This window comes from Peromyscus eremicus, chromosome 6 (genome assembly GCF_949786415.1).
Source record: "Peromyscus eremicus chromosome 6, PerEre_H2_v1, whole genome shotgun sequence".
In the NCBI taxonomy this organism is placed as follows: Eukaryota; Metazoa; Chordata; class Mammalia; order Rodentia; family Cricetidae; genus Peromyscus; species Peromyscus eremicus.
The window spans coordinates 106,599,128-106,615,172 of NC_081421.1; the positions used below are offsets into that span (position 1 = coordinate 106,599,128).

At 43.0% G+C, this 16,045-nt stretch overlaps 1 protein-coding gene across 1 annotated transcript in view; it reads right to left on the reverse strand.

The window, feature by feature from the left end:
• The window catches only part of Nfkb1 (nuclear factor kappa B subunit 1), a 115,529-nt gene extending 108,447 nt beyond the window's left edge, over positions 1-7,082 (reverse strand). The window contains exon 1 of the mRNA XM_059266309.1: positions 7,001-7,082. The gene's annotated coding sequence lies outside the window, so the exon portion shown is untranslated. The remainder of the gene's footprint in view (positions 1-7,000) is intronic.
• Between the last annotated feature and the right edge of the window lie 8,963 nt (positions 7,083-16,045).

Below are 16,045 nucleotides of genomic sequence, written 5' to 3' on the forward strand. Positions count from 1 at the left end.
TCTTCCACACTGTCTTACCTTTAAATTTCTAAGCCATAAAAGCACACCGTATGGGGCTGGTGAGATGGCTCAGCAGGTAAAGGTACTTGCTGCCAAACCTTACAACCTGAGTTCAATCCCCAAGATCCATGTGGTGAAAGCAGAGAACTGACTCCTGAAAGTTGTCCCCTGATCTCCACAAACTAAAGAAATAAATGTAATTTTTTTTTTAAAAAAAGTCCATCATACATAGAGCTTTATATTAGATGCTGTTGTCTTCTGTACCATGCCCATACCTCAACAACAACAAAAGATACTAAAGCCTTTAAGTAAATGTTAATAGCCAAACATCAATAAATGTTTGACCCTACAAAGAAACCCATGTTTAAGAACCAATAGCTAGGAAACACCTTGAAAAGTCATTAAGACACGAGGTATAAATTTATGTTAACATATGTAAAATAGTCACGATGATCTCACTCCTAAAATTCTTATCTTTGAAGGCACATTTTCTAAGACAATTAAGTAAATAATTTTTCTATTAAAATGAATTGCAGGCTTAGAGAGAAAGCCAATAAATATGTAGAAGGTATGGGAGAACTGGCAGGTGATACAGCAAGGGGTGGGTGTACTCCCACACTGATATACGGCATAACAGGTTCAGATCAAATCACAGAATATATAACAGAATAATACTTTGGGAAGTTTTTGTTGTTGTTGTTGCTATTTGAGTGAATAAAATTCATTCAAACAATCTATGCTCTTAAATGTTAACCTCTTTCTCAGAAGGAATGCTCAACTTGATATAGCTCTTTTTTCTCTTTAGGTCAAGTTTATAAATAGTAAGCCCTCCATAGAAACTCTACTGAGCCTCATTTATGGAGAGGTTTACATGGAAGAAAAAAAACAACAACAACAAACAGCTGTTACGTCTAATATGAAATGCACGGCTGCCCACACACATTTGACTAACACAGTGGCCAGGACAAAGTTACAGCTTTGTTTATTCTAGATATATCCAGAAGCTGCAGGATGAGTTCATCACGCAAAGGAGCCCAGCTAAACAGACTGCTTGTAGTAACAGTGTCATGAGGAGGGCACAGGCAGTGTGCTTGGGCTGTCTATGATTTTAACTGACAAATACTTCTGCCAGTCACTTTCACTGCCCTTTTCAGCAAAGACAGCTTTTCATGCACTGGGTACATATGTACACACTTAATTCTCTGAGTTTGTTGGAAACAAAGAAAAAGACTAGATATGCATGCACACACACACACACACACACACTCTTTCCCTCATAAACATACATCCACGTATGAGTGTCGTAAACAGAGGTGAGGAACACACACACACACACACACACACACACACACACACACACTAAATTTTCCCCACCATGGATATATGTTTATAAGTGTCATGAAGAGAGGTGAGGCATACACACACACACACACACACACACACTTTTCCCCAACGTGGATGTATGTTTATAAGTGTCATGAAGAGAGGTGAAGCATACACACACACACACACACACACACACACATACACACACTAACTTTTCCCCAACGTGGATGTATGTTTATAAGTATTGTGAAGAGAGGTGAGGAATACACACACACACACACACACACACACACACACACACACACACACACACTAACTTTCCCCAACGTGGATGTATGTTTATAAGTATTGTGAAGAGAGGTGAGGAATACACACACACACACACACACACACACACTTTTCTCCAATGTGGACGTATGTTTATAAGTATTGTGAAGAGAGGGTGAGGCTCAGAACAGTGAGTTGTGGACAGCAAAGAAGGCTGTCCTAGGGCCTCCCAGGACACAGTGACATCAGGGTGGAGATTGGCATCTCGTCCCTTCCTTGTCTGGGTGGTGTATTTCATTGGATAAACTGAGTCTGTCAAAAACAAGTGGTCAGATGCGTAGTTTCAAGCTCAATTTTCTGAAAGTGCTACTTGAGGGATGAACCGAGCTCGCCTGTGGAGACCCAGGTTTCGGTGTTGCAAGGTCATCACAAGGTGACAATGGAAACACAGTAAAGTGGCTGAGTGAGCGCTGCTCACCGGGTTTCCCATCCAGTTCCTTGGAACAGGCACAGACTCATGAGTGACAAGCATTACTTCTGGAGGCCATATTTTATTTCAGACCTTTTGGCTGATGGATTTGGGAAGGTGTTAAGAACCTTTCTGTTAGCATTAGTTCCTTTTTCAGAGAGGCTAGCACTGAAATTATGGTTTCAGTGGAATTTAGAGAAGTTCTAACCTTGCAAAAAAGTTATACACACACACACACACACACACACACACACACACACACCCTGTGTAAATGTTTTGGTTACTTTATTACCTTGCTTGGCTAGTGTCTCTCTAAAACTTTAAAATTAAAATGATACTTTTCCATTTCATAAATTCCCCTTTAGAATGAAAGCCTTCCTTTTTTATGAGAGCAATAGGTAATTTTTAATAATTTATTCACCCTAATAAACCCTAAATGTACTTCACATAAAATACAGTGTCTAGGAAGCAAAAACTGGGTTTTGGGGCTTTTTCTATCTTACCAGAAAGATGAAATAGTGTACTTTTTTTGTGTTTTTTTCAAGACAGGGTTTCTCTGTGTAGCTCTGGCTGTCCTGGAACTTGCTTTGTAGACCAGGCTGGCCTCGAACTCACAGAGATTCGCCTGGCTCTGCCTCCCGAGTGCTGGGGTGAAAGCCCTGTGCTGCTACCACCGCCTGGCCAATAGAGTACTTTCTACTGCCCATAGCAGTGGTTGTCAACCTCTGTAATGCTGAGACCGTTCAATAGTTTCTCATGTTGTAACCTCCCCACCATAAAATTATTTCCTTGCTACTTCATAACTGTCATTTTGATACTGTTATGAATTGTAGGATATTGAATATGTAGGATATCTGATATCGACTCTCAAAAGGGTTGCGACCCACAGGTTGAGAACAACTGGCCTTTAGTAAAAGGCTGCCTGTTGAAACAATTTAATGTGAATCATTTATCGGTTGTTAAATAAATATCATATGAATATAAATATAACTATCATATAAATATCAACGTAAGGGTTAGAGATTTCTTTTCAGTATAGATTAGATGCTATTTGCTTTTAGTTAGAACTATAAGACTAGACTCTTTCAAATAGCCTTTTATTCTTTTTAAAATAATTTTAGGCTCTTCTAAAGAATATTACTTATAGAATATTTATATCCTTCTTGAAAGCTCAGGGTTTTTTCACAGTTAAAGAAGGAATAAATAAATATTTAAATCTGTTAGAAGCATGGATCAGAATGAAAGCTAGTTAGATTAGGGGCCTAACAGTAAAAGATAAAAAGTTAGAAAGCAATTTGTACTAGATAATTAGAACATATATATCATTATTCCTATTTTAAAAACAAACAACAAATTAAAGCCTATCAAACTTACATTACTGATAATTAAATCTGTTAGTTACTACACAAAGTATAGGGCTTCATAATAGTACATTTAAAAAATTTAATATATAGTACTTAGGATTAATACGCCAACAAAAGTTTTATCTATATTGTCTCTCTTAGACTTCACAGTTTTTACCAAATCTTATCTTTTATTAGCCTGTAAGCTCTTTGTGTTGAAGTAAAGCAGTCTTACCTTATTTTTTAAACTATTGGTTAGTCTTCCAATCTCATCTGAAAATATTAACTAGCATCCAGGAACATCCTCCAAGACAGTACAGAAGCAAGAAGGATACAGCGATTTCATCAGCAGGAAAAGAATGCCCTCCCTCCCTCCTTCCCTCCCTCCCTCCTGTCTTCCAGCTCTCTCCCTCCCTTCTCTTCTTCCTTCCCAACAAGACAATGTATTCCCATTAAGGCAACAGCACAAAGATCAGAGTTATTAACTCTACCACACTATGTGGTTTTCAAACTTCCAGATTCTACTCTTGCAAGACTATGCCCATCTTCCAAACATTCCTCCCTGAGGCTGAGTGTCTGCACTTAGTTAAAAACCTCAAATCTCCCAAGCTTCCACAGAATGCATTTGCTGGGATACATCCTCTCTTATTCTTCTACCTGCTCACCTCTAACACAACAACTAGGTTCAGTACTGATGGGAGGTGCAAAATCACAATTCCCAGAAGCAGAACTGGGTGCTCCGGTGTCAACCAGCCATAATCAGACAGAAATGCAGGAGCAATGCATGTTAGTCTTCTAGCATAATTCTCTTCAACTTTCTCCTGGTCCTTTTCTTCTAACACAACAAGCATACTACCTTATATAATTCACTCATGTTGTAAGCAGAAAGTTGGTAAGCCATCCAAACAAAACAGCTTCCTACCAGAAGACAAACTCATGAAACTCAGATACCGGCTCACATACATCCAATCTCCTGGACAGAATTCCTGTCCAATCTGTCACAGGAAAAGAGCACAACACAAGGATTTACTCCTTTGGTTCAACTAGTCATTCCTGGTACACTTCCTAACACAGTATCTCTGAGCCCAGAACAGGACATCTACCAGTAATTTCTAGAGGGGAAAAAAGATGTTATCTGGAGCACATTATCCAAAAATACTGCCAGCTGGGCTGGAGGTATATGGAGGTATAGTTCCATAGTACAACACTTATAAGGCCCTAGGTTTAGCCCAGTCTGGGCTAAACAATAAATCCACGTGGCAAATCAGGAACAATTATTTTAGCTTATTGTTTAAAAATGGCAGCTACTTTTCTTTCTTTTCCCAAGCTCAAATTAACTGAAGGTTATAAGTGGTCACTTCCCCCAAGAAGCCAGAACTCTCACCTCTGCTGAGCCGGGGAATACCTTATAAATAAATTAGGTAAAACCACGGGCTTGCTGACTGAATGATAATCCACAATCCAGGTGGCTGCCAAGTTTTTATCTAGCTCTATCTACCACAAGGAGCAATCCCTGAACGTCAAGGCAGTGGCTTACTTCATCACTTCTCGGGAAGTCTGAAAGCAGCAGTGAAAACAGCCTGCAGAAATACTAGCTTCTCCACTGAGCTTCGATTCGTCTGGAGGGACCACGACAAGGAACATGATCACTAAATCTAAAACGCTGCCCATTTCCAACTAGTCGGGCTTTAACCCACTGCAACCCAGCCAGCCTGGCTGATCTAGTTTTAGAGGCACAAGTCAAAAAGGAAACACAAAGATCAAAGCAGTGCTTACAAAGGGGAAGGACTATTTTTGTATGTATACTCCAGTATTGACTAACTGGCTTTGAAACACAGGGACGTTCACTACCTACTCAGCTCAAGTAATTGCCATGTGTAGAACACAAGATGCAGCCGACTTTCTGAACAAAGATAACAGAGTGTCAGGTGGCCACCAACCTTTAACAGGATTAAACAACTTTCTTTAAGAGTCGTTTGGTTTTGAAGTGGTTAGCATTTCCCAGCAAGTATAGTATTTTAGTGCCAGCATTATGTCTACGGAGAAGACTTCTTTTGTGCTCGCATTTGTTTAAGTATGTTAAGCCAAGAAAACATTTTCTCTAAGCTAGCAAGAGACTCCCAGATGTATCAACACGGACAAGGGCTGCAGATTTCACGTTCCCATCATTATATGTGTTCTGTTAGTCATCCGATTGGATGACAAATGTTAAATGCAACAGGAAGCAAATCTTTTGATTCCCGTCTTCTCAAGTTCATAGGCTAAGCAAAGTACTTTGCTGTAAATAATTTACATAATTTTTAGTTCATCAGACAGTAAGTGGCTCCATCTCTAGAAAGCACAATATTAAAATCAGGGAAAAACACACTTCAGTTAAGGGCTTACTTTAATCGAGTTTCCCTTTTGAAGGTCTTACAAACATTAATGCATTTTATGCCACCCAAGAATACTCCGTTGAGGATTCCACTAGAAAGCTACTGAAGTCTATCTTGATCTCCAGCTTTTGTATTTACCAACGACCATCCGTTTATACCCATTATTTGATGCCATGGCTATCAAATGTAAATAAACACTGCAAATATTTCTCAGTTATGAGCCCTACAACAAAAAATTTTAGTTAAATATGGTTGGTTACTCAGAAAGCTGCAATGTCAACCTTCACTTTAAAAAGTCCATAAAAAATGGATTAAATCTAGATGATGAAATCTTTTATCATTAGTTCCATTTAAGTTTCAGAACAGACCAATAAATAGAGTCAAGGTCGGTGTCTATCTCAGGAGACCTAAGAAAGCTTACATGTAGGAAAGGAGTAGTTTGTACTGTTTTTTGTTTGTTTGTTTGTTTGTTTTTTGTTTTAGAGGTCATGCACGATACACGGTGCCATTATTCTAGAGTTTCCTGCATTCAAGTGTCTTAAAAGGTGCTATTAGTAGGTAATTTCTCTCTCAAATGCCAGGCCTGGAGAATCGGTGTGAGGCCCTCCTTATATTTTGAAAATCAATGTTGAGATCTGGCAGCTGAATACACTGTGTGTGTGTGTGTGTGTGTGTGTGTGTGTGTGTGTGTGTGTGTGGTTGGGGTGTCTATCACAGATCAGAAAGTGGGCCCCGGGCTCTCCTGCTGGATTCTGAGGAGCTGGGAAGGGGTTTGCCAGCCAGGAGGACTGACAGACACTTCTGCTTTCATTTCACCGACCGCCCTTCGGTGAAATCTGGCTGTGCACTGCACCAAGCACCTTCCTATCTCTCCTCCGCCGCAGCGGACCTCAGCCCGGCAGCCACCCCCCCGCGGCAGGGGCTTGGGGAGCTATCTCTAAAACTTTGCTAGAGTTCCCCTCCGGTTCCCATTCCCGCCCGCGGAGTCGCGATGGGCCCCGCCGGCCCGGAGAGGCCTCGGGTCGCCCAGTGCGGATGTGCCCTGTCCCCGCAGCCGGGGCCGCGCGTCCCGCAATTCCTGCCCCGGCTCGCCCTCCCCCTCAACCCCCGCGGCGGACCCGCCCGGAGCCCCGCGCCGCAGCGAGCCGATCGGACCCGCCTGCGGGCTGCGGCGGAGAGAGAGGTGGCGGCTCCGTCCCCCTCCGATCCCTCGGGCTTACCCTGGAGGTGCGGCGGGCGGGCGCGGCCTCTCGGCGCCTGCGGGCTCCCGCTGCGGGACGGCGCGGACCGGCGGGAGCCCGAGCGGGGTCGGGGCTGCGGGCCGGCGGCTCAGCGGCGCGCCATGGCTGCGGCGCGGGCGGAGAAGCGCGGGGCGGGCCGGGCGCGGCGGGGCCCTGAGCTCCGGCCTGCGCTGCTGGAGCCGGCCCGCGAGCAGGCCGAGGGCGGCGGCGGCGGCGGCGGCTGCAGCGGCGGCGGCGGCGGCGGCGGCGGGAGGCCGGGGGCGCGCAGGGCACGGGAAGCCGTCAGCGCGTAGCCGGGCCGCTCGGGTGGCGAAACCTCCTCTTCCTGCCCGGCTCGCCTCGGTACTTCTCTCTCGTCCTCTCTCGCTCACTCTCTCACTTCCTGGCTGGAAATTCCCACTGACGTCGAGAGAGAGAGAGAGAGAGCAGACAGACGGACGGACCCACGCGCGCGCGCAGCGGGGGCGGGAGGTGGGGTCGCCGCCGGGGGTGGGGGAAAGCCCGCGCGCCCCGACCCGGCGCCCCGAACCCCCAGCCCCGCTGCGGTCGTGACGCCCCCGGGAGGCGCCCGGTTGCCCAAGGGCAGGCCCGAACAGCTGGAGGCCACCGGAGACCGGCTTAGTCCCCACGTGCCCCGCACAAAAGTCAGTCCCATCTGCAGGTTCCCCGCTCTGGGGGTCTCGGTTACACTCAGGTCTCTTCGCAGACTGAACCGGAATTTCGAGATCGGAGCGGCCATCTCTCCAGAGAACTATGAGCTGAGGTTGGGTTTGGGTGAAGTCTTCAATCTGGTCAGTTATTCCATCCACAGCACGTTGTCCGGCCTGTGTGATCACTGCTGTGGATGGAATTATAGTGGCAGTGGGACCCACAGTGTTGGTTTACAGCTCATAAATCCTTATCCGGCTCAAAGGAGGTTATTTTTCTGGAGAGGCCTCCCAGTGATGACCGTTTGCGAGCATTTGAGCGGCTTTATTCTTTGGGCACAGTGCCTTCATGGGTTGGGGATGACAGCCTGGGGCGAGGTAGCTCCCAAGTGAGTTTTGACCTGAAACAGATATTTTAGAGTTCAGGGTCTCACTACTGAGTTCAAGTGGAAATACAACTTTGAAACACCAGGTAGTGTTGCCTTGGTACTTAGCCCCCTGAGCCGCTTTCCACCACAACCCGTGAGGTTGTAAAAAACCTTCTTGGTATAGTGATGAGGGAACACGTTTTCCATTGGATACTGGGGAGTCTTTAAGTGACCTTAAGAGCCCAATAATCTACCATAAAGCGATTTCATTTAAATCCCAGAGGTTGTTTTGACATCTAGAGTTCAGAAGCTTCATACAAATGGAAGGCAACGACTTTTTAATGGGACATTATTAGAAATTGTGCCCCTAGGGGCTTGGGAAATAGTCAGTCAGCATAGTGCCTAGCCCTGAGGTGGGAGTTGGGATTCTTAGCACCCATGTGTGTAAAAAGCCATTATAGGTGGGGGCATCTGTAACCCTAGCAGTGACAGCATCCTTTGGATCCCTGGAACTCACTGGCCAGTCAACATAGCCAACTGCCGAGCTTCAGGCTTAGTGACAGAAAGTGACACACCCCCCCCCTCTCTCTCTCACACACACACACACACACACACACACACACACACACACACACACGGGGCGGGGGGGGGAGAGAGAGAGAGAGAGAGAGAGAGAGAGAGAGAGAGAGAGAGAGAGCGCCCTTAATATGATTTAGTACACTGATAGAGTGTAATATAAAATGATTTTTTTTCTTGCTGACATGAATACAACGCCTGCAAGCTCTCGTGAAACAAGGAAGTCTAAGGTGTTTTTCTTTCCTGTGTGGACTAGGTGGGGGTAGGAAGACTACAGTGTGCAAGGTGTTGGCAGTCTCGTTGTCAGAAGCATACAGAAGGGATATCCATGAGAACACAAGGGGAAGGTTGTTCATTGTTGTGGGAATTCGATCCGTTCAGTCAATGGTATTGGGGTGACTATCCCTAGGGCATGGTCTTGTCTGGGTATGTGACCCGATAAGAACAGAGGGTCGCTGGGCAGTGGCGGTGCACATCTTTAATCCCAGCACTCGGGAGGCAGAGCCAGGCAGTTTTCTCTGAGTTAGAAGAGGCCAGCCTGGTCTACAGAGTGAGATCCAGGACAGGCACCAAAACTACACGGAGAAACCCTATCTCGAAAAAAACCAAAAAACAAACAAACAAACAAACAAACAAACAAAAAAAAAAAAAACGGAGGGTCACGCGCTCTGGGACATGGAGGGTTTCCTGACACCATGGTGGGGTGAGCCAGGACGGGAGCTTTCGTGCCTGTGTTATTCCCATTGCATCCCTTAATAAATTACTGACCAGACTTTCATGGGTTCTCACTTCAAGTTCATCAGCAACAAATACCAAGTTGAATTTCAAGCTCAAAATGATCCCGTGGAATATACTTAAAACAGGAGGTGGCATGGGAAGCAGGTAGACTAGGTTCTTCCTATATCTGTGGCAACAGAACCCACAATGTCAGGGATTTGTTCCGTCACAGCCCTTGAAGCCAGAGGTCTGACATTAAGGTGTCTGTCATTAAGGTGAAGGCCACACTCCCCAGAAATCCTTCGTCTAGTCCTAGCCTCTGGTGGCTGTGGCAATGTCTGGCATTCTTAGGCGTGGCTGCACCATCTCAGTCTCTACATTATGTCAGCTCCTTCCCTGTGCCTTCTCTAATCCAGATCCAGAGAGACTTGCCTTTCTTTTATTTAAAAGATTAATTTTTAACTCTATATATGCGTGTGCGCAGGTGTCTGTGGAGTCCAAACTAAACATCAGATCATGTGGAGCTGGAATTACAGGTGGTTATGAGACACCCAGCATGTGTGCTAGGAACCCAATGTGAGTCCTCTGCAAAGGCAGTGGGACTTCTTAACTTCCAAGCCATTCCCAGTCACTACTCCTTTCTTTTATTAAGAAACCAGCCATTATGACCACCTCTTAGCCCAAGGTCTGCAAAGAGCCATTTCCAGATAGGATCGTGTTCATAGACCTCTTTGGTTCGAACTTGAACATTCTTTTGTGGGCTGCAATCCATTGCCATGAAACATTCTTCAGATACTCCCGCTTTGATGCCCAATGTTTTCTCTATGTTCTACAGATCTGCTTCCTGGGATGTTTCTAACAATTTCATCCACTCTAAGGTGTCAAAGGGTATTTGTCATAATCAGGCTACAAAGAAAAAATGCTTATATGTGGGAACTCCAGCACCAATACTGTGAGTTCAGATTGTATTTGTTGCTAAGTCCATTAAAATCACATGCATTTCCCTAATCATGAAGTTATGTATTGACAATAGTGTGTAGAGTTAGTTTGGAGGCTGGAAATCCAAATAGTAAGTAAATGGCAAGAAATTATACAGTTTGAAGAGGAGTCATGAAATAGACCCATACTCTGAGCATTGTAAACTCTAAAACATGTGTGGAAAATGGAATAAGAGTGTTCTGCTTCTATTTCTAAAAAGGATACAGCTTGCTTAGAATGGGCCACAGCTCCTAGCTGTAAAAGGCAAAATTAAACAGAAGGACTTCACTTGACTTGAAATCAGTCTTGAACTGGAGCCCTAGGTTTGTCTTGAATTATCTCTATAATTTATCAAGTAATATCTGAGGCCCAGTTTCTTCACCTGTACAATAAGCATACATTGTAGCTTAAAAAAAACCCTATAGGAAAGATTATATAATGCTTTACATGATATACATTTCAACTTATAAGTTGAATTATATATATGTCTATATATATATATATATAATGCACACACAATGTATGTTTCATTATAACAACCCTAATTCACAGTTTTATATACCAGAAAGAGCTAGTGAATGCACAGGGGATGTTCACAAGCATAAACAGTTGTTATGGGAACTTAAAATAAATTAATTTCTTCATAGTCTTAGGGGCTATTAATGCTTGTACTGATGACCACTACAACATGTACACATTGTGATACAGTATTTTATTTTACCTCCATGAAGATGCCAGCCATATTCTGTGCTGCTGTTGGGCACTAAGCAGATCTTACTGAGCATGCTCTCAACCAGCCCCTAAAAGAGTAAGAAGGTACAATTTCTACTCCTAATGTAATGCTTGGAAGAATCCTTTATCTAATAGCCAAGCCAAAAGTGATCTGTATTAGATATTATCACTCGGAGTGACCCCCCAACAACAGAGAGCAAGAATGTCTTTCTGATCCAGAAAAATTCAAAACATTCTTCCCTTGCTGATGAAGAGACATTGAAATGGGACATCATTGAACTTGGAAGGAGACTATCACTGATTTCACAGATACTGGCACCTCCTGTGTCAGTTTCAATGAATTATACACTACTGTCACTGTCCTCTAAGAGGTCACAAAAGCCAAAGTAGTATGTGGTGTCACATAAGGCAGAATACAGCACATACTTTCATGGAATTATAATTATGTACTTATGAAGTTATACTGCAGTGTGGGAAGAATTTCCTGGAAGTTAAGCCCTTAGGCTGTGAATTCCAAAGTCACCTTCAAAATTGAACCCAGTGCCTGATTATACCCTTAAGAGCAGAATCCATTCTTCTGCCCTAGGATGCTCTGTGAGCTCCATCAAACCATGTAACCATCCCAGACTTCCTTTCATTCATCTGTGAGGTGAGCTGCAGATAATGTCTGCCGCATAGCAGTCAAATGAGTACCTTTACATTTGCTGTTATTCATGGTACTGTAGTTTCTCAGAGGGGAAACATGGTAACAAGGCTAACATTTAGTGGATGTTGGAATTACGAATAAGAGATAGAGACAAAATAAACAAGAGAAAATAAAAGATGGGTGAGAATGAGTCTTAAAAACATGAAATTGGGTTCAAAGCATAGTTTGTAGTAATTTCAGAGCACCTAAAATGTATTCCATAAATAATAAAGAGATATTAAAAAAGATTATGTTCTTTTCTTTAAATGAGAATTGGTAATAGCTGAGTGGTAGGGCATATCTCTCACATGCAAGAGGTCCTGGGTTCAATCCCCAGCACCCAAATGCCCATCAGATTACCATAAAACATGCATTCAGGCCATCAGCATGGAGTGACATAGGAAGCCTCATTCTGTGGCTACAGGAAGGCCATGATAGACTGGAATCATGCCTAGAAGTGCCACTGTTCAGTGAAGGTGGTCCTCCTCACAGCAAGTAATCAAACACAGAGCAATCAATTCCTATGAAAAACCGTTAGATGATATTAGATGCGGTGCTCTCTTTTTCCCTCTTAGATTCTATTCTTACAGCAAACTTATCCACAGAACATTACAAAGGGACCAGGTTGTTTTAATACATGGAGAAATAATTTCCTGTGATTAGAACCAAGGTTATTCTGACACATCTCATCCTGTCATCCAGAGTCCCTTACAAGATGAACTTCTAATGGTTCCTGGGTTGACCAGATACCTGATCTAAAAGGTGCTTGGTAAGCTGTCCGTTTGTGAACCCAGAGTCCATTCCCTACCAGTACCTACCTGGTACTGGTCTCTTTGATGCTTGCCTGGCAAGTACTTGATTAATTGAGCTATCTCTTCAGCCCTATATGGTGTGATACTCTTCAATGACTGTTTGGTTCATCTGCAATTCTAGATTGTTACTCCCCCCCATTCAACTTTAGTCAGTTCTCTAGTTTTCTTTGTTGTTAGTGGTGTTTTTGTTTGTTTGTGTTTTTCAGGGGAAGATTGAATCCATGGTCTCATATTCATAATCAAGTACTATACCACTTGTAGTCTTAGCCCCTAAGTATCTAAGTTTCATTGTTACCAGTTTGGACCTGCTTATTGGTGGAACATGCATATGAGGTTCAGTTCCCTGCACCCTCCCGAGGGCAGTCTGGATCAGCTTAATTGCTGCTCTCCTGATTTTTATTTATAGCTTCCTTATGATGAATCCAGGCATGTTCTACTTTTATATCCCTATTTAGATTTTATTGGGCTTTAAATGGCTCCCTGGATCTCAAGAGTTGATATCTTACAACAGTTCTGAAAAACTGCTACTCCATTTTCCCTACTTCAGTTATTGCCTTTTTTTCTAGATACTCCTTTTGGAATCTAAATGGACATAGGTTAGACTTTCACGATAGTTTTTATATCCCCAAATACCTCTTATATCATATCTCATTGCATAACATTCTGGATCATTTCCTTGGCTTATCTACTTGCTTTTCAACTATGTTTCATCTGCTGCTTAATTGATAACTGAGTTATTGAAAGGATGTTATGTTTGAAAATTGAAGTTGAACCTTGGAAATTCTTTGAAGCCTGGGTGGAAAATGCCTACTCTTTAGATGTTCTCTTGGTGCACTATCTACTCGGGAATATGTTCGGGTCTTTCCTGGGATGCTTTTGCTCCCCACCTACAGTGAAAATGGCTGGTAACTACAGGTGAGACTTTCCTTTTGATGCATTGACAGGAGTAGACAGGCCACCCATCAGTTACTCCCTCTACTCGCCATTCTGGGAAATAGGTGAATTCTTGATATACTTATTGGCTAAGCAGTATTTCAGTTTTTAAAATTATGTTATCTAGTGGCTTTGCTTTTCCCAGCTATCATTTCATTGTAGTTCATTTTATTTCATCTTACCATGAGGGGCTTACTATCAGGAACACGCAGATCGTGCATACTTCTTAAATTGTTTTGAAAGTTCCGGCACCCATCATATATTTAACTGTTAACCTCTTAATCTTTAATTATATCTCCTTGAGTGAATTCATTATTTTTAAAAAGCTTTTATCTGCTTCTTCCAATGATTTCATTTCAGTGAAACACCTGTTTGAAGAGTTTGTCTTGGTTCTCCTCTCTGGCTTGCTGGTGCTACAGGGCAAGGTGTTATTTCCCATTTCCTGCCTTGTATACACTGACCTGTAATTACAGACCAAGTACTTAGGGTCGACTAGGCAGTAACAAACGGGCCTGGGGAAAGTTTCTGCTCCTGTGGGCTGGCACTGAACCAGCTGGCAGTCAGTCAATACCCAGCTGAGGCTTTGGAAGCGTCTCTTCTCCCAGCTCTTCTGGGGTGCAAGTGGGGACTCGTGCCGGGCCTCACGGGTAGGACTAGGCCTTTCTTGAGTGCAGCTCCCTCCGTGTTACCTGCCTTGGCTGCACTGGGCCAACCTTCAGAAGCACACAGTAGCTTGGAGAGCTTTCGGTAGCGGGTACAGAGCTTCCTCCAGCTGGTTTTTCCTGGGAACCACGGCACTGAGGCCTTTGTGGTAGATCTCTCTATGATAAGATCCTCTAGTCCATCTAAAACAAAGACCCTGAAGCCTTCAGTCTAAGAGCACTTGGCATGTGCCCCTGCTTACCTGCTCTGCCTTTTTTTCCTATATGGGGAAGTTGTTGAGAAAGGTTTTCCCAGGGAACATTAGTGGATCTGGGTAGTTTCCTATATTCTCACAGCACTCTTTCAATCTCATGGATTATTGATTGCAGGAGTCTTCCTCATCTGAAATGCACGAGTGACAAGCCCTAGGTTAGTAGATTGCTCTGAGGAAACTTTAGAACTGCTATAGGAAATTCAAGGATAAGTGAAGATTATAAACCTCTGGTGTGCTTGGATTAGCACTTACATAGCTCATACATTGTAGACATTCACAGATGCACTCGTCAACTTTACTAATGTAAGTATCATCAGTAGTAGATAAATTTACTCAACTTTTTTTTACTGTATAAAGAGTTTTTATTTTTTTTAAAACTAATGATTTAAACAAAAAGTTATTTTTCTGATGTCATTCTCAGAGGAAAATGTCCCTGTCCTGGCTCAGATACCTTTACACTGTAAGGTATAGAATCACAATCCAAAATGATATAGCCAGTATAGAATAATACTACATCCTACAGGTACTTAGATAAAGGGGATTCCTGATTCAGTGCAAGCAGAACTTTGGCTCTGTTACCACTGAGGATTTTGTATCTGCTTGTCTGTGTTCATGTTAGCAGTTTCTTCATGCTGGCTTTCTCCTTGGTCATAAGATAACTTCCAGCTGTACTGTGGGCAACATTCTTCTCAGAGAGAAACGTGGAGAAAAGGAGAAACAGAGAGGCAGACACAGGAAGCTTGTGAGACGAAAGGGCTTTCCCACAAGACTTCATCGGACTTTTAATTTCTATCAGCCAGGGCTGGACCATGCACACATCTTTTTTAGACATTTTTACTGCATTATCATTGACACACTGAAGTGTTTTCAGAATACAACTTGGTTTTGACGCATGTACACCCATGAAACTGTCACTGCAATAAGACAAGTTTCCTACTGACTTTCTGTGGCCACTCATTCCTGTTCCTACACCTTCGAGCATCATTGATCAGCTTTTCACTTTACACTAGTTTGCATTTTCTAGTTTCATATAAATGCAATCATATAGTATGTGTTGAATTTTCTTTCAATTTGTCTTTTCCCCACCTATTTGGAAGACAATTTTCCATTTTGGTGAAGTGTAATAAGTGAGTACTTTTTCTGCATCGTGGCTTCTTCAGCAAGTCTGAGGACTCTGCCTGACTCACACTCACCCACAAACGATCTTCTCCCATATTTTCCTTTAAAAATATACCTTAGTTTTTAATTGTGAATGTGTGAGGGTGTGCTGTATGTTTGTTACAGTGTGCATGCAGAATCTAGACAGCTTCGTAGATTCTCTCTTTCCACCTTTACATGGCTTCCTGGACTAAAACTCAGGTCCTCAGCCATTTACCCATTAAACTATCTTGCTGGACCTTTTTGTCTATGTTTTCTTCTAGAATGTTTATAATTTGAAGAATTAAGTTTAGAAATACAAAATACAGTGGGAGTTCTGGGTGTAGCAGTTGGTAATACTGGTTGAAGTTCTTTTTAAAATATTGGCATGTGATTGTTCTAGCATCAGTTATCAAGGCTACCCATTCCCCACTTCAGTTGTCAAAAACAGTTTCTCTGTATGTCTGGACTCTATTTTGTTCCATTGATCTGTTTTCTAATTATGTAGTAATACCACATTTTA